Genomic DNA, 26,129 nt, shown 5'->3' with positions numbered 1-26,129 from the left:
AAGAGTACACAAACAGACAACAGGCTAGGTTCTGCTCAAAATTAAGCCCAACCCAAACTTTAATATCTTCCCTGCTGGACAGCAGGGTGACAATCCAGCTATCGTACAGCAATCCTAATTTTGTTAAGGAATAGACATAGCACCAACAACACTGGTAGAATCCATAAGTACACAGAAGGAAAACAAAGGGTGTAAAGGTAAAAAGCATGTACAGCAATCTACAACTCCTTAGCTCTTACAATTATATCATTTTTTATTTTGCCCTACGCATACACTTAACTATCTAATCAGTCATCAGAAGGGTGAATACCATTACCATCATTCCAGAGAAGGTTGTTGAACTGTCACGTATCCAATGTTTTGGTATATTCATAAAGCACACCAATGAAAAGGCTGATATGCTGCTAAGGGACAGACCAGCTGTTCAGGACTTTTACCACTAGATGAAATAAGAGGGGTTAAATAAGCTCAATTATGTATGATGCTGCACATAGCGTAACTGCAAAGTTAGTGGCTTGATTGACTCTGCCTCCAGGCTTTCACAGTTGCACTTCTCTGTCAAACATAATTATACTTCTCAACAGCCCTGATTTTGTTCTTTATTTTCATGAGAGGCTTGTCAAACATTGGCATGGGCTATCCAAATGTGGTCAAGTCTGTGGACAAAAAGCTTGGGGTGGGTTGGAAAAGTGTCAGGTTTGATAAACTACCTTTTCACCGTACAGCACCTCTACAACATTCAGATATATACTGTATTAGGTGTCCCACAGGTGCAGCTATAATGGAACTTCCAGAATTCATCTTACATATCTTTCACTATCTGCATTTGTGCCCACTTTTGCCCGATCAAACCAAATTCACTGATTTTCATCCATCATAATTTCCCTTCCTCAATGAATAAGAAAGTCACAATAACTTGTAAATGTGCCTGGATATGACCATCTGTTTGTATAAATATTCCCATCAATGTTGTTTGACATATAGTGTATGTTGGAGCCCTTTGTGGAGTCCTAATGGTAATGGAGCCCTGTGTGTGGAGAATTTCACAAACTTTTGTTCTTGTAGGCAGAAAGGTGGAAAAAAAAGTTCCTACATGACCCCGGTTCTGTCGTGAGACTGAAACAGAACTTCTGTTCCTAGTACTGTCTTCTACACTAACATGACAGGCCTGTCGGTATCACCAGGCCACAGCTACCAATAGTAACAAATTTTAAACTTGACCATAAAATGTATATTCCAACAGAGGAGAAAGAGAATTTTAGAAGACATTACTATTAATGATATTCCTTTTACATATGTTACCCCTGCATAATATGTACATACATTATTGAATTACCTATTAGACAAATTACTTTAAGTTGAGAAAGATAACCAGAAAGTCTACACTAAAAATGACCATGATTCAGTACAGCAAATCTTTCTTGGAGAAAGAATAGTTCTTGGAGTTTCTATTTGCTTCTGTTCTCTTGCCATCTTTAGCATTCATCTAGTGTTACATTCCTTGTAAGCGTAATGCTTAATGCCTATATTGTGACACACCGGTCTTTAGCATGGCACACAGACAAGAGGTGAAACCCAACCTTACTATATCTCAATGTCTACTGGCTAAGGTAGAGAGTGAAAGTAGTTCTCTGATAATCTGGAACAGGGTTTAGTGTTTCAAGAAACCTACAAGCTAATTAATTTCTTCAGTATTATAGTATATTATAGTATAGTATAGTATAGTATAGTATAGTATAGTATAGTATAGTATAGTATAGTATAGTATTATAGTATGCCCTAAGCAGCACTGATTCTATTAAAGCAGTAGTAAACTCAATTTGTTTGTTTTTTTTATCTGGGGTTCTGAAGTTTTATATCATAATGTGTTAGTATGCAATGACCTGTTACCTATCAAAGGAAGCTATACAGCAGGGGTCTTCAAACTATGGCCCTCCAGTTGTTCAGGAACTACAATTCCCATCATGCCTAGTCATGTATGTAAATGTCAGAGTTTTACATTGCCTCATGGGACATGTAGTTCTGCAACAGCTGGAGGGCCATACTTTGAAGATCCCTGCTATAAAGCGATGTGCTGTCAATGCAGGGGCGCTTCCATCTTCACCAGGCCTTCCTGCCAGGTTTGCTCTGTATGGCCACTTGAATGTTCGGGCTGTAATGACGCCACTCCTGTGCATACACACTGGAGTCACATCGCCATAATGTACTTTGAGCAGTGCATGTGCAGCTTAACCTACATTACCGCTGACAGGCAGAAGGAAGCATTTATGGTAAAAAAAAAAAACCCTGCCTTTCAACGTTTTTTTTTTTTTTTTTTTTTTTAGTACCACTTTAATTAAAACAAGCGATAAAGGCTCGGGCTATTGAACATGGCTATCATTTTTACAATTTTTACTTCCATCCCACTAGGGAAAATTAACAACTGGGATCTAGCTGTCTGCTATATCTTTTTTATTGTTATTAATTAGTCCCTAGCTATATTATCACTATGCTGTTTATAATGTGTTACAATTACAATGTAATATATAGTCAAAGAAAAAACAAGAAAATAATAAAAGTGTGAACACTTGGTTAGTCTGACAAATCATTTTAATGTAGGTATTATTCTAAAGACATATTCAGGTTTCACCATGCTGTGGATCTTTGAAAGTCTTGAGAACATCTTTACTCCATCTGTTTAAAGAATGGCTGGCCATTGGTCATATATAAATTATGTCATATTTGCTGGCCCCTTCCTTTCCTGAACGAACACAATGGGGTTGATTTACTAGAAATGGAGAGTGCAAAATCTTCTGATACAATGAAGCTGGCTACTCTGTAACATTCAGTGCGACAATTCATTGTTGGCTACATAGCAGGATACAGTAATAACATGTTCAAATGACTTCCTGAGCTTCTGTTTTTACCGAATAGTCAGTGAAAATAAGCATTGTGCCATTCTGGTAGTGCAATTCTCCCTGAACTCTGGAAGCACGGAGCATCTCACCTCGATCCTAAAAATTGAGCAGCCACATGATGAAGGTACAGGGAGGGGGAGACCCTGTGGAATCTGGTTTGGGTGGGATGCGATGCACTCTCTCAACGGTGTAACATGGAGAGAACTGAGCATCAGGCAGCAGGGTGTGTAGCAGGTCTTACACAAAAACTGTAGGGTTAGTAGCTTCCACTCCTTCTACCAACCCAACAATGCAAAGATTGTTCCTCCTGTTGCAGTTCTCCGCATCATCCGCCTTGCACTCCAGAGCCCAGAGCTTGGTTTGTTGGGTACACATAGCAGACGAGTATTGAGAGAACGCATCCTCAGCCTGGCCCATGCGCTGTTCCACCTTCGACACTCAAGAACGGAGCTTGTCAATGTCCTGTCTGAGGAGACACACATTAAGCTGCACTGCATCAATCTTCACTGATAGTGTAGCTTGGCAAGTGGTAAAAGCTATCATAATGTCTGCAAATCCCTACTGGGAAGAAGCATCCGAGTCAGGCAGTTCAGTGTGTTATGCCATGTTAACCCTCCACGTGGAGCAAGACTCCATGTGGGCAGGAAGGGACGGTATCTGTAACTCCTCAATCGGCAGGAACTGGAGCTTTTTTCCCCTTCCAGTAGCCACTCCAGATGAGCCGCGTCTCATCGGGACAAAAACCAACAGGGATTAAGAGCGCCCAGCAGAAGGATTAAAGCAGGTATAACCAGCATTGCTCTGAGATGTGCAGCTTTTCAAGCGGCCATCTTGGACACACCCCCCACAGTAATAACATATTAACGCATTTCAGCTGAAGCCTTACTCATAGCAGTGAATGAAGATAGTGAGTGATTACTTATTGGGGTTGATTTACTAGAGCTGGAGAGTGCAAAATCTATTGATACAATAAAGCCGGCTACTCTGTAACATCCATTGCGACAATTCTTTATTGGCTACATAGCAAGATACAGTAAAAATGTGTTAATGCGTTTCATTTATAACTGAAGCATAGTAAATTGTGTTTACTATGCCTCTGTTTATGAATGAACATGAGTTTCTGTACAAAGTGCTTTCTGTTCATTCACTGCCCAGGGCAGCTGAGGCTATAGGGAAAGGGACTGGGGAATCTGCCTCAAAAATGAGACATCAGGGGTTTGTTTAGACTCCTGATTTTTTTTACAAAAGCCCTCCCACAACTGTTTATTAATAATAATAATAATGTAAAAAAAATTGTAAAAAGAAAGAACAAAAGATTGTTAAACAAAATGTTTGAAAAAATTATTAAAAAATTAAGGACTCACATGGGTTCTCTGACCCATACAGTGTGAATTAGTGTTTTGTTTGTGTGGCTAGAGGCCACCTGTTACTCTATGAGGATGCAACTGCTATATGAACACAGCCGCAGGTCCTAATTGGACAGGTGTGCAAGTGAGTGGCCCCAAATGCACACTGTCTGTGTTCAGGGCCATACACCTCCATCTACCAGTGGCGGCTGGTGAAGTTTTAAGATGGTGGGGCGCAAAACCCCGCCCTTCCATGTTGACCCCTCCCATTTCTAAGAAGCCCCACCCCTTATAGACCCCACCCATTTTGTCCCCTGTATTTTGCTTGCGTGAACAAATTCTCCCAATATATCACATATTAAGGGGTCCATCAGTACTAGTATATCCCATAATAGGGAGCAGGGGCCCTATTATGGGATATACTGTGAGAGACACCCTATTATGGGATACACTGACTGAGAGTGGCACAAACCCCACAGTACAGACCCCCTAGCACAAACCCCTCAAGCACAAACCCCACACAAACCCCGCACAAACCCCTCAAGCACAAACCTCCTAGCACAAACCCCACAGTACAGACCCCCTAGCACAAACCCCACAGTACAGGCCCCCTAGCACAAACTCCACAGTACAGGCCCCCTTTCAATGCAGTGACCAGAGTACATGCCCCCTTCAATGTAGTGACCAGCATACATTCCCCCTTCAATGTATTGACCAACATACATGCCCCCTTCAATGCACAGTGACCAGTATACATGCCCCCTTCAATGCAGTGACCAGTATACATGCCCCCTTCAATGCACAGTGACCAGTATACATGCCCCTCAGCATCAATTGAATCACTTCAAAGTTCACTTACCGGCTGGGCTGCTACTGGTCTGACTCTGACTGTCTGTCACTGCCACTGGGACTGTGTCTGCTGCCTGCTGCGGAGTGCGGACTCCGTCCGGAGTACTCTCCCTCCCTGGCTGCGCGGCTGCGCCTGCGTCGACTCGTCTGAGCTCTGTGAGTGGGAGTCAGCGAAGGCAATAAGCCTTTTCATTAGAATTATGCAACAGCCGCTTTTATGTGACTCTTCTGACAAGTTACTTTACACAATAGTCCTGGCTTGGAGTTGTGGTGCCTTATTTGTCCTGGCTGGGACTTGTGGTGCCTCATTAGGCCTGGTTGGGACTTTTGGTGCCTCATTAGTCCTGGCTGGGACTTGTGGTGCCTTGTTAGTCCTGGCTGGGAGTTTTGGTGCCGCATTAGTCCTGTCTGGGACTTGTGGTGCCTCATTAGTCCTGCCTCGGATTTGTGGTGTCTCATTTGTCCTGGCTGGGACTTGTGGTGCCTCATTAGTCCTGGCTGGGACTTGTGGTGCCTCATTAGTCCTGGCTGGGACTTGCAGTCTTCCAGTAATAAAGCAAATCTCCTGCGCTCGAGTTGAGTATGACGGAGGAAAAAGGGATTTCCACCCCCTGTTTTTTCCCCCCACGCCCCCTTTTGGGTGTGGACGGAACAGGAAGGGGAGGGGCCAGCTCCCATTTAATCCCTGGCCTTTCTGGAGTGTGACCCAGCAGCAATTTTTCTGGCTCTGAGGAAGGGGGTTCGCCCCTGAAACGCATCAGCCCAGCCATAGCAGCCCCATGTGACATACTGCATGCCATTCAGCTTTGCGTGGGACTTTGGCTACCTTGGAGAGATTTTATGTGCAATATTGATGTGTGTATTATCACACCTGTCTTGTGAGTATACTGTATACTTTTTAATATTTTAATAAATGCTTCCAGTGGTGATTTCCAGTGGGCCGACCGCAGGGGCCTCATCACCTTCCACGGCCCCGGACAGCTGGTGCGTTACCCGGTCCTGCACCGGGGCCTCCGGAGATACGTGTGCGGCCTGGAAGGGCCGCACTCTCGATCGCCGTTCCTCTCTCTCTGCGCTGGGCCGCGGGCGGGAACGGGAGGTGATCCTGACGCCGGGGCGTCACGTCACCAGGTCCGATGTCCTCCTGTGATTGGTCCAGGCTGGACTCTGGACCAATCACAGCCCGGACATCGTTAAAGTGGGGTGTGTCGGGGCGCATTGATCTGCGCCCGATGACCCCCAAAAGAGCGCCAATCGGCGCCTCTGTCAGGCGAAGGTTGGGTCAAAAACCCCACCCCCCCCCCATACCCAGCACTAAGTCCGGAGCCCCTAGTGGGCGAAAAATAGACATTTTTTTTTTATTTAATCTTTTTTTTCTCTGCTTATTTTTTGGGGGGGGGGGGGGGCGGCGCCCCTGTGCCCCCTATGGGCGAGCCGCCACTGCCATCCACACACCTGTCAAATTAGGACCTGTGGCTGTGTTCATACAGCTGCTGCTTCCCCATACCGTAACATAGCCTTCCTACACACAGCTCCAGCCAGATAAAAAAACACAAATTCTCACTGTACTGGTCACAGCACCCATATAAATGAGCCTCAAGATTATTCACACAAAGAGCCTTATTTATTAACTCAGTACAGTTTTATCTTTTAGATTTGGCAGGAATTTTGTAAGTTATATTGTGTTTTTGACCACTAGTAATGATTTTAGTGTATTTTTTGGGAAAATTATGTTTTGATATTTTGAGGGGGGGAGGCATGCCGGTAAACTGGGCCCCAGGATTTCTAACAGCAACCCTGATTTATAGTATACTAAAATATATGTAAACCCAAAGACTAAAATCTCATAAAACTTTCAACATGTTAATGTATGTTCAATATTCATTTTCTATCTTGGCTCACACTGGTGCGATGCGGGAACCCTGCGAATCCACTGCTGGTTCCCGCATTGCACCCAACTCGCAGGCAGTTCACACTGCCATATGCAAACTGCTGAGAGTGTCAATACAAAGTTAATGACACCCCCAGATTAGTTCACATATCGCAGTGCGAACTGTCATTTTGAACAGGAATCAGATCGCATGGATGTGAATACCCATGCAATCCGATTATGGTGAGGACCAAAAAAAGGGTCCTGCACGAGTTTGCTCCGAATGCGTTGTGAATGCAGCCACACAATCTTGCATTGCACAAACATCGCATGTGATTTGTACAGCAGTGCAGTGCGAAGCGATGTCTAACATCGCTACAGTGTGAACTGGCCTGAAATCTTCAAGTTTTATAAAATGAATACCTGGTAGCCCTACCATGAAACCCTTATTCAAACACTGCCTGTAATTAGAGGATAATTGTCTGGCCCATTCTCTCCAGGGCTTTAGCAGATAGTACAAGTGACCATTATGACACAAATTGCACAGACATTTTGTGCCCATTGTCACCATTAGGAATCCCACCTAAAGAAATGAAATGCAGCTGCTGCTGGAGTGATTGCACGTATGTGGGAAGTGGCTGCAAAGAGTCTGCAGAAGACCAGTCATAAAAAGATTAAAGAGTATTTCGTGATATAAAAATGTACACATTATTGTAAATATATGGATGTGATATATATATATATAGATAGATAGATAGATAGATAGATAGATAGATAGATAGATAGATAGATAGATAGATAGATAGATAGATAGATAGATAGATAGATAGATAGATAGATAGATAGATAGATAGATAGATAGATAGATAGATAGATAGATAGATAGATAGATAGATAGATAGATAGATAGATAGATAGATAGATAGATAGATAGATAGAATAAAAAATATATATATCTATATATATAGATATATATAATATACATATAGACAAAATTCCCTTAAGACACAGTGGTTGTTTAATGTTTATTCTACACACATACTGTAGGTTCTCTCCTCTTTTGCATTTAATGGATTTACATGTCCTAATGGATGAATACATTGAGCAGATACTGGGACAGGCCCCAGAGACTTGTTTGTCTGCTCAAGTCATTTGGTGTGCCAGTGTGTACTCCGGTTTCCTAGCAAGGGATTAGGGACAGTGTCTTTGTTGATTGAATGGGAGAGGAACTAGTGGAGATGAACTAGATGACAACGACAAGTAAAAGCAGACTCTTAGTATTTCACTTGAAGAAAACTATCAGCTCTGGCCCATTTATTGAATACTCCGAGATAAAACTGGTAAGATCATTTACCTTACTATCTTGTGCCGGTAATACTGATTCCTTGTCAGAGTATTTATCAGGGAAGGAAGGAAATGAACTCATCTTTCTGGGCAGCTGGCTCCCCTGTATTGTCTCCTAAAACAGATGGCTTCTTTTCAGTGTATGGTTCTTTCTATAGTCACTCAGCAAGAAAGGACCAGCAATGTATACCTGAGTCATCTTGCATTCAATAGCTCAGATACCTTTGCCTAAGGCTATTCTTACCTAAGCTGTGTTTTCTTGCATCTGTCATTTAGCATGTCTTACTGTAATATGTTAATAAAATAATAAAGAATAAAAATAATTATTAATATTAACACTGGTATATGTAATAATAATCAAAGCTTTTTAATGTTCTGATATATTTTAAATATTACATTCATCATCATAATGTATTTCATATTATTTATTCATATTAAGCAATAGCAAAGGAGTGATTGGTTTAGAAATAATGTAGAAAATGTATTGTCCTCAACAATGCGCTTTTGCAAACTAACATATTGTCTTGGGATATTTAACACTGTAGTGAATAATAGTGTTGTGAGGTTTTCTTTTTATTTAATGAATGGCTTAGTGAAGTCTTTCGTTTTATAGATCCAGTTATTGATGAGACAGAGTCAGGCAGGACTGTGGGTATAATTTTAAAGAAAATCCCTAGACTAGAGTCAAGTAGGATTGTTGGGTGTAACTTCCAAAAAGTGCCCAAAACTAGAGTCAGGCAGGATTGTTGAGTATAATTTCCAAAATGTTTCTAAGCCTAGAGTCAGTTACGATTGTAGGGTATACTTTCCAAGAAGTGACCAAGACTAGAATCAGGCAGGATTGTTGGGTGTAACTTCCTAAAAAGTACCCAAAACTAGAGTCAGGCAGGATTGTTGAGTATAATTTCCAAAACATTCCCAAGCCTAAAGTCAGCCAGGATTGTTGGGTATAATTTCCAAAATGTTCCCAAGCCTAGAGTCAGTCAGGATTGTTGGGTATAATTTCCAAAACATTTCCAAGCCTAGAGTCAGTCAGGATTGTAGGGAATAATTTCCAAGAAGTGCCCAAGACTAGAGTCAGGCAGGATTGTTGGGTATAGTTTCCAAAACGTGGCCAAGCCTAGAGTCAGTATAATTTCCAAGGAGTGCCCAAGACTAGAGTCAGTATAATTTCCAAGGAGTGCCCAAGACTAGAGTCAGTATAATTTTCAAGGAGTGCCCAAGACTAGAGTTAGGCAGGATTGTTGGGTATAATTTCTCAGAAGTTCCCAAGACTAGAGTCAGGTGGGATTGTTTGGTATAATTTGGAAAAAAATGCCCTTGACTAACCAAAGATTACCAAAACTTTTCTCAAAGGATGTTCAAGGGTGAAAAATTTTTCGGATGAAAAACTGTACTAAAAACTAACACAACTTTCAACACTCAGGTCAGGTATTAAGGAACTTTAGGCTTCCTTAACTGCAGGTATTAGTGTTACATATATGAAAAATACTTGCACTACTTTTTGATACTATTATGGGATTATCATCAGGACCGAACATAAACCTTCCTCAATAGTGGCTTCACCTGGCTCTTTTATTTGTTTGGCATTCATCCTTGTAATAAGCCTGTACTCAAGTCACAGACAAGACTAGGTTGCCCAAGGCAGTCTGTGCGAGTAAAGCAAGGTGCTGTTGAGCCTACTGGGGAAAATGCATTTTTATTTTTTAAATTTGTAATGTGAATGTTGTGAAATTAGCAGTGAAACATACTGTAAGTGTGCTTTGTATCTTTTATCATGCTGTAAATATTCAAATTTGTCCCTCCCCAACTGGATTTACTACAACACATCATATCACAGAAGGTACACTTGAGAGATGAAGGTTTCAGCTAGACAGGTGGATGATCTCTTGTGTTTTGATAGCTTCAGCTAGTCCTGGATCAGAGATCTCATAGTAGAAAGCCATGCCCAATCATTTCCACCAAGAAAAGCCAAAACTGGGGTTGTCTAAAGCATGTCAACCATATCTCTCCCATCTATCCTGTTAGTCCGAACAACTATATTGCAACCCGAGCAAACCTGTTCTTATCCAAGTTGGCCATTATTGCAATGCCATTTAATACTTTATCACATCATTTTCACCTAAAAATATTCACTTGATGACTATGAACACAAACGTTGTTTTTTTTTTCTCTCTAAAAAGAGGCTTTTGTCCGTTGAAAGCCCAATTTGTATATGAATTATTTTATTGTTAGCTGGGTTATTTTATCACCACCCTTAACAGGTCTGTTTCCTTTTCTCCTCAACAGACACCCTATTTCAAATACTCAGTTATCCCCAGCCTAAAGCTAGTCATGTTTTAAGGAGTGATAAGCCATTTGATAATCTTTGTAAATTGACTTTTACAACCTAGAAACCTCAAAAAACAATAAAATAGCATATGTGCTGTAATTAGAATGTGCCCGTTGTTAATTCATCTGTGCAGTAATGCTTTGGTCAACTGAAAAATCTATGTTCGGTTGTAAAAAAATAAGCTTTAATGGGATGTATTTGCAATAAAACTATCAATTTAAAAACATATGAATATCACAAATTTCAGTTACACACATTGCCAGTTTGGGTTTATCTTTATGTACCATTTCATGGCATTTTAGCTTTGTTGTATTACATCTTACTAGTTCTTCATTGCTAAAGGGGATATGGGTAAAAAAAATCTCTTCTTATTTCCAACGAACATACAGGGGGATACGTTATTTTCCTCCAAGGCCTTTTATACAGCAGCTATAATACCGTGTGCCCCTGGGGTACAGAAGATAATAATGCTTCAAGTGTCCACTGAAAGAGAACAAAGAAAGTCATCATTTATCATGCAGTTTCTGAGACAGATAATTTGACAGGAGCTATTTTATTTTGACTGGAGGCTATGAAGTAGAGGGGATAATTTGGAAATATACTATAATCATGAAGAAATGCAATTTGCATTTGGAAGTCAGACAAGAAAATGTTGTGGTCTTTGCAGGGCGACTAAAATAGACATCAGTTTTTGTGTATTTTTTTTCTCTATCGTTGTTCAAAGAAGAAGCTGCGATTTCTGCAAGCGAGCAATGATAATTTCCATCTTTACTGTGTAACATTTCTTTCAAACTGGCCTATTTCATAAGGCAAAAAGCAATGTGAAAAGCAGAGTATGTAACACACATATGTCAAGAAGCAGTCATTGTCTACATTTATAAAATCTAAATTATTAAATGATTGTTACTGTAAGTGACTGTACGGCATTGAGAGTAAAATAAGTCATTCTGCATCACTCATTGTTAACAGATATTCTCCCATCAGACTGTGTTATGCCTGATTATTCTCTTTAGTTTCTGCTACTTAGCACAGAGTGCTCTGTCTAGTTGATGTGATTACATCTGCCACCGTGATACCACTGCAGACATAAGTAGACAGCATGCTTACATAGCCAGCTTTTGCTATGTCACACAATGTCATCATCCTTCGAGGGAAGGGGGCACCCAAAGCTGGAAATGTAACATTTTACTACATAATAATATTTATCATATTATATTGAAGGCATATTTGTAGCAGATTTCTTTTCTTTTTTGGTGGGGCACATCTAGGAGAAAAGCTAGTTATTGCATTCAGCTCAAAAGGAGAAGAAAATTATATATATATATATATATATATATATGTGTATATATATATATATATATATACAGTAAAGTGAGTACACCCCTCGCATTTATGTAAATATTTTATTATAGCTTTTCATGTGACAACACTGAAGAAATTACACTTTCCTACAGTGTTTTAAGTAGTGAATGTACAGCTTGTATAACAGTGTAAATTTGCTGTCCCCTCAAAATAACTCAACACACAGCCATTAATGTCAAAACCGCTGGCAACAAAAGTGAATACACCCCTAAGTGAAAATTCCAAATTGGGCACAATTAGCCATTTTCCCTCCCTGGTGTCATGTGACTTGTTACAAGGTCTCAGGTGTGAACGGGGAGAAGGTGTGTTCAATTTGGTGTTATCGCTCTCACTCTCTCATACTGGTCACTGGAAGTTTAACATGGCACCTCATGGCAAAGAACTCTCTGAGAATCTGAAAAATAGAATTGTGGCTCTACATAAAGATGGCCTAGGCTATAAGAAGGTTGCCAAGACCCTGAAACTGAGCGGCAGCATGGTGGCCAAGACCATACAGTGGTTTAACAGGACAGGTTCCTCTCAGAACAGGCCTCGCCATGGTCGACCAAAGAAGTTGAGTGCACCTGCTCAGCATCATATCCAGTGGTTGTCTTTGGGAAATAGATGTATGAGTGCTGCCAGCATTGCTGCAGAGTTTAAAGGGGTGGGGGGTCAGCCTGTCAGTGCTTAGACCATACGCCGCACACTGCATCAATTTGGTCTGTATGGCTGTCGTCCCAGAAGGAAGCCTCTTCTAAAGATGATGCACAAGAAAGCCCGCAAACAGTTTGCTGAAGACAAGCAGACTAAGGACAAGGATTACTGAAAACCATGTCCTGTGGTCTGATGAGCCCAAGATAAATGTATTTGGTTCAGATGGTGTCAAGTGTGTAGCGGCAACCAGGTGAGGAGTACAAGTGTATCTTGCCTACAGTCAAGCATGGTGGTGAGAGTGTCATGGTCTGGGTCTGCATGAGCACTGCCAGCACTGGGGAGCTACAGTTCATTGAGGGAACCATGAATGCCAACATGTATTGTGACATACTGAAGCAGAGCATGATCCCCTCCCTTCGGAGACTGGGCCACAGGGCAGTAATCCAACGTGATAATGACCCCAAACACACCTCCGAGATGACCACTGCCTTGTTAAAGAAGCTGAGGGTAAAGGTGATGAACTGGCCAAGCATGTCTCCAGACCTGAACTCTATTGAGCATCTGTGGGGCATCCTCAAACGCAAGGTCTCTAACATCCACCAGCTCCTGTATGTCATCCTAAAGGAGTAGAAGAGGACTCCAGTGGCAACCTGTGAAGCTCTGATGAACTCCATGCCCAAGAGGGTTAAGGCAGTGCTGTAAAATAATGGTGGCCACACAAAATATTAACACTTTGGGCCCAGTTTAGACATTTTCACTTAGGGGTGTACTCACTTTTGTTTCCAGCAGTTTAGACATCAATGGCTGTGTGTTGAGTTATTTTGAGGGGACAGCAAATATACACGGTTATACAGGCTGTACACTCACTACTTTACATTGTAGCAAAGTGTTATTTCTTTAGCTTTCACCTTTGATACTTTTGAGCACCTGAGCACTTTTCAAAGGAATATTTCCAGCACTGAGCACTTTAACCACCATCAACTGCATAAGGACTTTGCATTATAACAAGGGACTTTTTGTGGTTATATTTTATTTTTATATTCTGCACTTTATTTATTGCGTATTTTACACTTTTGTATTTATTTGCACAATAAATTTTGCCATTTTGTATTTATTTGCAGATTTAGAATTTTTCCCATTTTGCTTATTTTGCACTCTGTTTGTATATTTTGCACTGAATTTATGATTTCCTGTATTGAATATATTTGTTCAGATTATTTAAAGAGACAGCGCTCTTGTTTTGGCCCTAAGCCCTCATGCACGCAGGATGTTTAAAAAACCGCCAGCGCTGCTGCCAGAAAGAAGCAGCTGCAAAACGTTATTTTAGCCGCATTGTTGACTAGTGTTTATGGACGTTTATGGCCGTTTTGTGGCGTTTTTACAATAAAAACACTCCCTATAGTGTAAAAACATCTAAAATCGCGAAAGTGGCTAAAAGCTTGTTACAGCGTTTAAGAAAGGGGAAATATATAAGGGCAATGTTGCTTGTAGGGGTGTATCTTTGTGGGGTGTCCTCACCACACTTGAATAATGTCACAACCATAGTGGGAAAAAAAACTGTGGCTCAAAATTGTATGTGTCTTCTTTGGTATATGTAAACATCAATATACAGTGCTTTGCGAAAGTATTCGGCCCCCTTGAACTTTGCGACCTTTTGCCACATTTCAGGCTTCAAACATAAAGATATAAAACTGTAATTTTTTGTGACGAATCAACAACAAGTGGGGCACAATCATGAAGTGGAACAAAATTTATTGGATATTTCAAACTTTGTTAACAAATAAAAAACTGAAAAATTGGGAGTGCAAAATTATTCAGCCCCCTTAAGTTAATACTTTGTAGCGCCACTTTTTGCTGCGATTACAGCTGGGGTATGAAGGAAGACAGGGCCGGTTGCAACTCATAATATATAATTTGGATATATTTTCCATTGCGCAGGATAAAAAAATATTAAATTATTTGTTACAGCGTTTAGCAACGTTTTGTGGCATTTTGAGTTCTTACGGCTCAACAGCCACTGCTCCTGGATGTACAGGCTGTTGTTTTTTCTACTGCCCCTAAACGCTTATGCCTCCAAATGCCTCTGAAAGTCTATGTGTGCATGGATACGTAGGCTAACATGGAGGGGCGTTTAGAGGCAGTAAAAAAAAAAAAAAATTGGATGCCCCTAAACATGCCCTAAGGCCTCATGCACGCAGGACATTTTATAAAATGCCAGCGCTGCGAAGAAGAAAAAAGCAGCTGTAAAAACATGTTTTTAGCTGCGTTTTTGACTAGCGTTTATGGGCGTTTATGCGCGTCCTGTGTGCATGAGCCCTAAAGGTTGCAAAGGGAAGTACAGATAAGTTGCTCCGGGCCTGCAATAAAAGAAAAACAGTTTCTTTATCTCACATTGGAAAAAGCACATTTTTATTTGATGTAGAAGGGCCAAGACTTTCCTATGAAATCTCCCTTCCCTATTCAGGGTGAAGAAGAACTCATAAAATTTTACGTTTACTTGATATACCATCTTACAAAGTCCTTTAGAGCCATATCAATTTTAAAGCAGCAAAGGAACATTTTGTAGCCTGCTCAACAACAAAGCAGTAACAGAGAAATACCGTAGCAAGGCTTCCGTGGACTTATTAGAAGAAGCCCTTTGTGTAGGAAAGGATTCTGTTTCTCTGTTTGTGGAGCCGTTTATCTGATAGCCAGCAGATGCAGATCAGACTCCTGCAGTGTTGGAGATCGCATTGCTTATTGTGATGCACTAACCCAGCAGTGTGACTCCCCTGGTTTTGGTACCCTGGTGTCACTAAGGCATCAGTTCTTCTATCTGATATCAGATGTTCTAAGAAGACGGGAGCTGATAGAGAAGTTCCATCCACAAGGTTTCTGTTCGCAATGTCATTATAAATCGCAGTAGTCTCAGCTAGAGTGAGAAAAGATAGCTTTTTAATCACTTCTGGCCCGGAAGATTTCCCCCCCCCCCCCTTAATGACCAGGCCATTTTTTGCGATTCAGCACTGCGCTATTTAACTGACAATTGTGCGGCCGTGCGACGATGTATCCAAATAAAATTTTTCCCAAATTTTTTGTGTGTTGTAGGTAAAATGTTATGATCAATAACTTTATTGCAACATTTTTTGTTGATATTTTGTTGTTTTGTTTTTTGTGTATGTGTATTACTATTTTGTGGAAAATTATAATAAAAGAGATATTGAAAGAAAAATTTTCCCAACAAATAGAGCTTTCTTTTGGTGGTATTTGATCACCTCTGTGTGTTTTATTTTTTTGCACTATGAACAAAAAAAGCGACAATGCTAAAAAAAAAAAAAAAAAAAAAAAAAAATATTTTTTTACTTTCTGCTATATAACAATCCCCCCCCCCCAAAAAAAAATGTAAAAATCACATTTTTTTCATCATTTTAGGCCAAAAAAAATCCCAATATGCGTATTTTCATTGGTTTTCTCAAAAGTTATTTCGTTTACAAACTAGGGAAAGATTAATGTCATTTTTATTTATTTATTTTACTAGTAATGGCAGTGATCATCAATTTTTAGCAGGACTGTGACATTGCGGCAGACAGATCGGACACCTAACTGACATTTTTTACACTTTTGGGGGGACCAGTGACATTACTACAGTAATCAGTGCTAAAAATTTGCTCTGTTACTGTACTAATGACACTGGCAGGGAAGGGGTTAACACCAGGGGCGATCAAAAGGGTAAATGCATGCCTAGTGGGTGTTTTCTTACTGTGAGGGGGATGGGCTTATGGAATTAACTTAAGGACCTGTGTCCCTAAATAGGAGGAACACAGGAGCCCTGTGTTGATTGCTGACAGAACAACAGTCTGCTGTGTTTACATCAGTGGACCGCCATTCTGTCTCCACGGGGAGCGATTGAGGGTGCCCGGCAGCAATCGCGGCCACTGGCCCTGCAGATCAGCTTCCCTGCTGGCGAACAGGTGTACGGGTACATTGTTTCGCGTGAACCTGGCGACCTCCCGCCGTATATCTGCGGCGGATGGTCGGCAAGTGGCTCACTGTGCTGCAGAAGAAGGATTACTAACGGGCTGTGTTCATATCAGATGCTTATAATTCTCCCAATGGCATGGATCTTGGAACAGCATTGGACCTCTCAATAATATTATTATTATACAGAATTTATATAGTGCCAACAGTTTTCGCAGCGCTTTGCTCTCTATATTCATCAACAATAGGTTGTAACTTAGGCCTTGTTCACACTTGACTAAATTTTTAACGCTTAACCTCCCTGGCGGTATGATTATGTCTGGAATTACATACCAAAAGCGGTACAATTGTTTTCATGGAAATTTGGCGTTATGTATTATAGGCCTACAATTCTTAGTAATTACTGACTTAAACCTGACCAAAACAAGAGTCTAGTAGACATCCCAGATGTGATAAATTTGAAACACAAACACGTGAATTATAATCGAATCAATAATATTATTTTATTATTTAATATATAATATATATATAATAAAATTATATTATTGATTCGATTATAATTCATGCATTATATATTATATATAGATATATGTGTGTATATATATATATATATATATATATATATATATATAATATATAACGCATGAATTATAATTGAATCAATAATATAATTTTATATATATATATATGTGTGTGTGTGCATATATATATATATATACACATATATATATATATATATATATATATATATATACCGGTATATATATATATATATATATATATATATATATATATATATATATATATGCATATATATATATATGCATATATGCATATATACATATATATATATATGCATATATATATATATATATATATATATATATATATATATATATATATATATATATATAAATATATAATATAAAATGTGTTTTGTGTTTTGTGCAACGTTTTTTTTTTTAATTTCCCTCCCTAGTTCCGCTCCCAAGCAGCATTGCTGCTGCAGGGAACGGAACTAGGAAGTGATCAGAGCGACGGAGGGACGGAGGAGCGGCGGGACTCTCGGCTGGCGATCTCAGCAATGAGAGATCATCGCTGGATCGCCAGGATAAGGTAAGAGAACACCGCTGCGCTCTCTGCAATCCACCCCGAGCGTGACTCGGGGTTACCGCTCCTGATATGAAAAACCAACCCCGAGTCACGCTCGGGATTACCGCCAAGGAGGTTAACAAAGGCTCCTATAGCATTAGTATGGGCATTAGACTCGCTTTAATAAGCTTTAGTACGGGCGCTAGACTGGCGTTTTACAGGCGTTAATGAGGGGTTAAATGCTCCCCAAATGCCCTATGGGCAGTTCTGAAGCGTTTAACAAGTGTTATGGCGCGTTAAAACTGCTCCACAAACGTTTATTCCATCCATTACAATTAATAAACTAATCTTAATGCCCCGCAACTGCCTGCCAGAGCATTTGTGAGGCGTTACCATAGAGTTGAATGGGAGGCTTTGAAAGGCTTCAAACGCCTCCTGACTCTACATGAGGCTTTCATTTTGAAGCGACGCAACGCTAATGCTTCATGTTTTGAGAGTGTGAACAGCACTGTGTGCTGTCTATTGTATCTTGTGCATAGGCGTTTGAGGGGTGTTTTTAACGCCTGCTTTTAATGCCAGTGGGATGGCCTACCTTGCAACATGTAAAAAAAATAAAATAAAATAGTGATCCCCCGCTCTACCTCATGTGCTGGTTACCTCTAACCATGTTTTTGAAGGGAGGAACTTGTGTAGTTTCTGCTTTAAAGAGACCCTGTCCCTTGACCATTCATTTGAACAACAATTTTCCGCTAAGATTATATGTGCAGTGAATGTATTTTTTATATGTTAATTACTTGTAAAAGCCTTGTTTGTGTAGAGATCCAAAAGCTTTCATACGTCTGAAGAGTGCCACCATCTTGACTATGATGTCAATAGCCCAAGCAGACTCAGAGAAGTCACTCAAAGAAGGTGAGAAGATTTTATTGGAGAAGAGACAGAGTTTTTTTTTAAACAAGTTCTGCTTTAATGCCCCCTATGCAGCCCAGGGCTCTGTGTGTCCATTCGCACACAGAGTCATGGTTCAGCCACTCCATCTCCTGATTGGCCCACTGGCCCAATGGCTCCTGCTGCTGCCAAAAGTCAATCAGGAGTGCAAGTCTCCAGAGAGGAAGGGCTCTTATGGACATCACTGGATCGTGGGGGGACTCAGGTAAGTAATAGAGAGGTCTGAGGGGCACAGAAGGTTTTTTACCTTCATGCATAAAATGCATAAAGGTAAAAAACTTTGTGCCTTTACAACCACTTTAACTTTTACGTACTACTTGATTTTTTTAAGTTTGTGACAGGGTCTCCTTGACCAATAAGGAGATTTAGCGTGTGTCTGCCATTCTTGCATCGTCTAAAGTTTGACCATTACACGTGCAGCCCCTGCATAACAGACTCATTTATGTGATGTGGTGTGACTGATGAAGGATAAAGGAAGTACATAATAGAAAAGAGTAGGTATGTTATTACAATAATTTAACAGTCTTGTAAAACTGATTCAGTGGTTTGAATAATTGACAAGGTGGGATGAGTGATATAACGCAGCATATTCACTGCGCAATAAAATAAATGAAATCTCTGGTTTTACAATACCATTATAAAGCTGTGACTAACACTTTACAATGTGAGCGGTAATGATTGGAAAAGCAGCTTTTCTTTCTTCGTTTAGAAACACTCAAAAAACCTGGATTCTACATATAATATATAGGATTGTTACCTAGTCATGGCATACCACATAGCTTTAATTGATAGATAGATAGATAGATAGATAGATAGATAGATAGATAGATAGATAGATAGATAGATAGATAGATAGATAGATAGATAGATAGATAGATAGATAGATAGATAGATAGATAGATAGATAGATAGATAGATAGATAGATAGATAGATAGATAGATAGATAGATAGATAGATAGATGGATGGATGGATGGATGGATGGATGGATGGATGGATGGATGGATGGATGGATGGATGGATGGATGGATGGATGGATAGATAGATAGATAGATAGATAGATAGATAGATAGATAGATAGATAGATAGATAGATAGATAGATAGATAGATAGATAGATAGATAGATAGAGCACAGAGAGCATGTAATACATATCTAGTTTGAACATGTATTGCAATATATGTGAACTGTGAATCCCTAATTTTAAGCAAAAGTTTCCTATGAATAGGGAAGGGTTAAGATATGATTACGCCTCTTTAGTACCTCATGTGTTATATATATATAATCCATTTAGGGCCAGAGCACAGATATATCTCCATCTCTACTGTATAGTGCAGGCCAGTGGATAAAAAGACTCGCTGTACTTTAACCCCCCTGTATTATGTTTATTTTGATTTTTTTTGGGGATACACCTGAAATAGATTTCTTTTTTTACCTGTTAGTGTTTTCCACCCTCTAAAACATCTAAAAGCAATTGAGAATTACATGAGGATCGCTATTGATTGATCAGTGGTGGGGGCAGGAGGAGCAGCTCCCTCAAAGACAGTGTTTTAATGTGGGGGGGGGGGGGGGTTCCTGGGACAAGATGCATCCTCTGCATCACTGCTGCAGCATTCCTATTGGCCAATAAGGTTGTCCAGTGATGCTGTCCATCATAGTAATGAGCCAATAGGAAGTGGTGGTGATGGGCGGGCACATGGTTGCTAAAAGAGGGGTACCAGAGGCCTTCTACATGGGGCCTGGGCACACAGGGGGGTCCAGACAGCAGTGGGAGTTGTGTGCGGGATGGGAGGACAATTACAGAACAATGCGCTATGTCTGTTTCTCTCCCTCCAGCAACTGAAATTTGATTTCTCCCCCTTTTCCTGCCACTTGCTTTCAGCTGCTGGAGGGAGAGACACAGACACAGTGCATTGTTCTGTAATAGTCATTCTGTCCTGCCACACCAATTCTCCTCACTGTGCTGCCCACATTTGCCTCCCCCTGTGTGCCATGAGCTCCCCTCACCTCCCGCTCACATCGCCGCCGGCTTCCCTCTCTCGCTGGCTGCTGTAGGTGCACAGGTGGATGGAGAGTGGGGGAAAAGGCCAGTAAATAAGTCATTTACCAGCCCCTTCTTATTCTGAATTGGACACAGTGAGCGATCTGTACATATCGTTCTTTCGTCCATTTATAACTGAGCATAGTAAACTGTTTTTACTATGCTTCAGCTTATGAATAAACAGGAGCCTCTGTTTCCTGTTCATTCATCTTCAGTGCAGCTGAGGCTACAGAGAAAATAATTGAAGAATCTGGGGTTGATTTACTAAAGGCAAATAGACAGTGCACTTTGCAAGTGCAGTAGCACTCTAACAGTGCAGCTGCTCCAGGACCTAGTAGATGAGCAGAAGCTGACTTCCATCATCCAACCATGTGCAAGCAAAAATGCTGTTTTTTTTTCTTCTTCTTTTTTTTGCCTGCATGTGATTGGGTACTCTTTACCTCATTTACTAAGCTCTGGAGCAAATGCTCTTGCAGAGTGCAAAAGCCTTTAGTAAATCAACCCCTCTGTGTCTTAAATTCCTTTCTCTGTTTCACAATTGAGATGTTAGGGGTCTGTTTAGACCACTGATATTTCATCCAAACCCATACCCCTCCAGCCAACAGCATTGTGAAAAAAAATAAAAAATTAAAAAGTATTTAAAAAATGTAAAAAAAATTAAAATAATGATTAAAATTGTAAAAACAAAAATAAATACATTTTTAAAAATTAGAAAAAATTATTAAAAAAAACTTGTAATTTTAGTAATTTGGGGGTTGTTTTGTCCCATGATTTCTATTGGCAGCCCTGCGTGTGCAGAAATATACTGTACATGCATATTTTTTTAATGGCAAGGTCTGTTTAAGAAAGTAGTCAAATTCAAATTTTAAAAATAACACTGGTGAAAAAGGTCACCTTTTATATATTGTGTTTGCTTTCAAGTATGCAAACCATGATCTCTACTGAAAACATCAGGGCGTATATATTTATTTTATGCAGAGAATTAAAGGACCAAGATTGAAGGTTAAGGGAACCTTCTGGGATGCCTGGAACATCTTCAAAGTTCAGTCAGGTCCTTGACATTATTTGATCAGGGCTGTGCAGCACTTTGAATTGTCACAGATGTGCTTCCTCTCCACTATCTATTATTCTAAAAGCATGACTCTTTTCACTTGGGTTCTACATTTTAAATGGTTCAATCATTATGCTTTATTTGTTTTTTTTTTATGAGGTTTGTGCACAAAGAAATTTAGCAGAGCTCTGCAGGGAATATATTGAAAACATAATGGAATAAATAAATGTTATAACTTTAAAGAGAACCTGTAAAAAAAAATACATCTGATGCCATGCCACGGAAAAAACTGGGTGTGGTTTTTCTTGCGCTGAATATTGGTCGTGGCCAGTGTTGGGGTAGTTACTCAAAAAATGTAACTAGTTACTTCTGTAAATTGTAATGAGATTACTTTACTAGTTACTGCATTTGAAAAGTAACTTCACTACTTATTACTTTACTTTCCTCTTTCTTAATTGACCGTGTAGAAGAAGATACATGACACTCTTTCTGCATAGAGTTTATTGTATAAACACAGGCTTTGGGAAACATGAGAACAAAACCTGAAAAAACAGAATAAAACATAAAGTGCAACAAAAAGTAATAAGCTTCATCCCTCTCTATTCTTCGAAATAACGATTGTATCGCACGGCTTGGGTAACGCAGGAAAGCGCCTTCCTATAGTCTAGTTAAGTAGTGTAGTTACCTCCTATAGCCTAGTAAAGTAGTGTAGTTACCTCCTATAGCCTAGTAAAGTAGTGTAGTTACCTCCTATAGCCAAGTAAAGTAGTGTAGTTACCAATATTAGTATTGTAACTAGTTACTTTACTTAGTTACCAAAAAAAGTAATGTAGTTACTGTAATCAGTTACTTTGTAACTAGTTACCCCCAACACTGGTCGTGGCTAAGAGGGAAGCAGACTGCAGGGCTAAAATAGTAAGTGCATCGGAGTTCAGAGGTCAGTAGTAAGTGACCCAGAGTTCACAGGTCAGTAGTAAGTGAGGCAGAGTTAACAGGTCAGTAGTAAGTGATGCAGAGTTCCCAAGTTAGTAGTAAGTGAGGCAGAGTTCAAAGGTCAGTAGTAAGTGATGCAGAGTTAATAGGTCAGTAGTAGGTAAGGCAGAGTTAAGAGGTCAGTAGTAAGTGAGGCAGAGTTCAAAGATCAGTAGCAAGGTAAGCAGAGTTAAAATGGTTCTAAAGGTTTAAATTTGAAAGAAAAAGAATACCCAACATATTATACTTACTTGCTCTGTGAAATGGTTTTGCATGCACAGTGCAGCCCTGATCCTCGTTTTTTTAGTTCCCGCCAGTGGACCTGGCTTCTACCCTGTGCTGAGCACACCCATTATCAAGCTGCTTGCCATTGGGCACCCAGTAGCAAGCCACTTGCCTCGAGCAGGCTATGTTCTGAGGCACGCTCCTGTGAATGGACATTGTCCATTCACACACAGAGCACAGCTCTCTCCTCATTGGCTGAGATTGACAGCAGCAGGAGCTAATGGCTTCTGCTGCTGTATGAGCCAAGGAGGAGACAGAGACCCGGGAGAGCTGCTGCTCTCATGCACATCGCTGGATCGAGATGGGGTTCAGGTAAGTATAAGGGGGGGCTGGGGGAGGAGTTGCAACCAGAAGGTCAGTAGTAAGTGAGGCAGATGTCAAAGGTCAGTTGAAGTGGTGAAGAGTTAAGAAATCAGTAGTAAGTGATGCAGAGTTCAGAGGTCAGTAGTAAGTGATGCAGAGTTCAGAGATCAGGACAGGAGAAAGTGAGGCAGAGTTCAAAGATCAGCAGTAACGGAAGCAGAGTTCAGAGGTCAGTAGTAAGTAATGCAGAGTTTAGAGATAAGGAGTAAGTGAGGCAGAGTTTAAAGATCAGCAGTGAGTGATGAAGAGTGCAGAGATCAGTAGTATTGGAAGCAGAGTTAGGAGATCAGAAGTAAGTGATGCAGAGTTCAGAGGTCAGTAGTAATGGAAGCAGAGTTCAGAGGTCGGTAGTAAGTGACGCAGAGTTCAGAGGTCAGGAGTAAGTGATGCAGAGTTCAGAGATCAGTAGTATTGGAAGCAGAGTGAGGAGATCAGTAGTAAGTGATGCGGAGTTCAGAGGTCAGTATTAATGGAAGCAGAGTTCAGAGGTCAGTAGTAAGTGATGCATAGTTCAGAGGTCAGGAGTAAGTGAGGCAGAGTTCAGAGATCAGGAGTAAGTGAGGCAGAGTTCAAAGATCAGCAGTGAGTGATGCAGAGTTCAGAGATCAGTAGTATTGGAAGCAGAGTTAGGAGATCAGTAGTAAGTGGTGCAGAGTTCAGAGGTCAGTAGTAATGGAAGCAGAGGTCAGTAGTAAGTGATGCAGAGTTCAGAGGTCAGAAGTAAGTGATGCAGAGTTCAGAGGTCAGAAGTAAGTGATGCAGAGTTCAGAGGTCAGTAGTGAGTGATGCAGAGTTCAGAGATCAGTAGTATTGGAAGCAGAGTGAGGAGATCAGTAGTAAGCAATGCAGAGTTCAGAGGTCAGTATTAATGGAAGCAGAGTTCAGAGGTCAGTAGTAAGTAATGCAGAGTTCAAAGGTCAGGAGTAAGTGAGGCTAAGTTCAAAGCTCAGTAGAGAGTGATGCAGAGTTCAGAGGTCAGTAGTAAGGGAAGCAAGGTTCAGAGGTCAGTAGTAAGTGATGCAGAGTTCAGAGGTCAGTAATAGGTGTGGCGGAGTTCAGAGATCAGTAGTAAGTAGCCCAGAGTTCAGAGCCTAATTAGAGCTCAACAAACTGCCAAAATATTCTACTCATGAAATTTAAAGAATGAATAATAGGGGGGATGAGGCTGCTATCTCCATTGAAACATAGCATATATACTTTAATACACAAATTCTTAAAAACACACAATGGTGAAATCAAAAGCCCTCAACTATGGGGTTGATTTACTAAAGTTAAACAGACTGTGCACTTTACAATGAAGTTGCTGCAAAGCTTTGCAAATGAGGAAAAGCTTCACTTTACAAAGAATACCCAATCATAGGCATGGAAAATAAAAAATAAAAAATGCATTTTTGCTTGCACAGGATTGGATAATGTAAGTCAGCAGAACTTTCTCAGTACAGTAACTAAATAGTATCATTTACTAAGCTCTGGAGCAACTGCACTTGCGGAGTGCACGGTCTATTTCCCCTTAGTATATCAACCCCTACATCTGAAAAATATACAAGAATCATAATATTCAATAAATTCATACGAATTGGGAGGCAATATACGGTATACTTGCAATTCCATTCCATTACAGGTAAAACAGTAAAGATGTATGTATATTTAACAATAATCTAGATCCTTGCCTGGCGTTCACTTTAATGCAGCAGGTACATTTACATGTATTTTGTTGGCATATGGCTATATAAGCCTATACAAGTGTATACAAAATAAATCAATAATACTATAGCATTAGCTATATGTAGGGATGTATCAGTATTTTGCATTTCTGTTTTATACCTTGGAATTTAAAGTGTCTGTCCATATTTAATCCAAACTTTATGCCTGATGCCTATACTTTATGCCTGAGCCTCAAGAAATATAGAATGAACATCTAAATACATTTATAAGTGTGTATATATTACTGTATGAGAGATTCATTATTTATGGGACTCTTTAATTCTAAAAGGAGACTAATTATAAAAAAAAATGTGCATCCATTCCATATTTCTCTTCCTGTATTGGTATAAAATGTCTAATGTTTTCCTTTTTTTTTTTTTTTACTCTGAATCAAAGGAAGGATTGTATACAACTTAGTAAACAATCATATTAGTATATACTATACAATTTCTCTGAATAACACAGTCATACTTTATTTCCACAATTACTGGGAAAATAAAATGAAATCTTCTGTAGCTTTCATACACATTGACATTTATTATGATGTATGAGTTTAAAGTTTAAACTACAAGCATGACTGCCTACAAGAAATTTGGTTCAGCATCATTAAAAGCCACAATTACTAAACATAGTGCTTTATAGTGACTTGTTCTTCTATTATAAAAATACACATACAGCTAGTAGCCAACTGAAGGAAAACATGATCTTGCATCTAGTAAAAATAATATTAATAATAATAATAATAATGATGATGATATGCTTGATGCCGTATTACATGTAATAAACTATATTAATATTAGTTATATATAGTTCTTTATATTTTGTATGCCTGTTTCCAAGCTAAATTTAATGCCGGTTCATTATACCGTAGCTCTCTGTAATTCCAGTGACAAAATATTTCCACCAAGATGTACAGGTTTAACCAATTTCCACAACTGTGGTGTTGTATTTAGAAGTGGATTCTCTCTAAGGACGGGTTGACACTGCTTCGACATGAATGTCCTATGACTTCCGATCTGACTTTGCCCTGCAACATCAGTCAGACATTGGTCAGACTTTAATGAGCAGGATCCCACTTGAGATGAGTG

At 39.9% G+C, this 26,129-nt stretch overlaps 1 protein-coding gene across 2 annotated transcripts in view; it reads left to right on the top strand.

The window, feature by feature from the left end:
- The window catches only part of MID1 (midline 1), a 726,570-nt gene that overhangs the window by 220,641 nt on the left and 479,800 nt on the right, over nt 1-26,129 (top strand). Inside the window, exon 1 of one of the 2 annotated variants that reach the window (XM_082245439.1) lies at nt 8,198-8,302. The exons of the other annotated variant lie outside the window; for it this stretch is intronic. The gene's annotated coding sequence lies outside the window, so the exon portion shown is untranslated. Of the gene's footprint in view, nt 1-8,197; nt 8,303-26,129 lie in introns of those variants that run through there. 2 annotated transcript variants of the gene reach the window in all.

This window comes from Pelophylax lessonae, assembly GCF_965119305.1.
Source record: "Pelophylax lessonae genome assembly, chromosome: 2".
NCBI lineage: Eukaryota > Metazoa > Chordata > Amphibia > Anura > Ranidae > Pelophylax > Pelophylax lessonae.
This window is presented reverse-complemented; position numbering and strand designations above follow the sequence as displayed.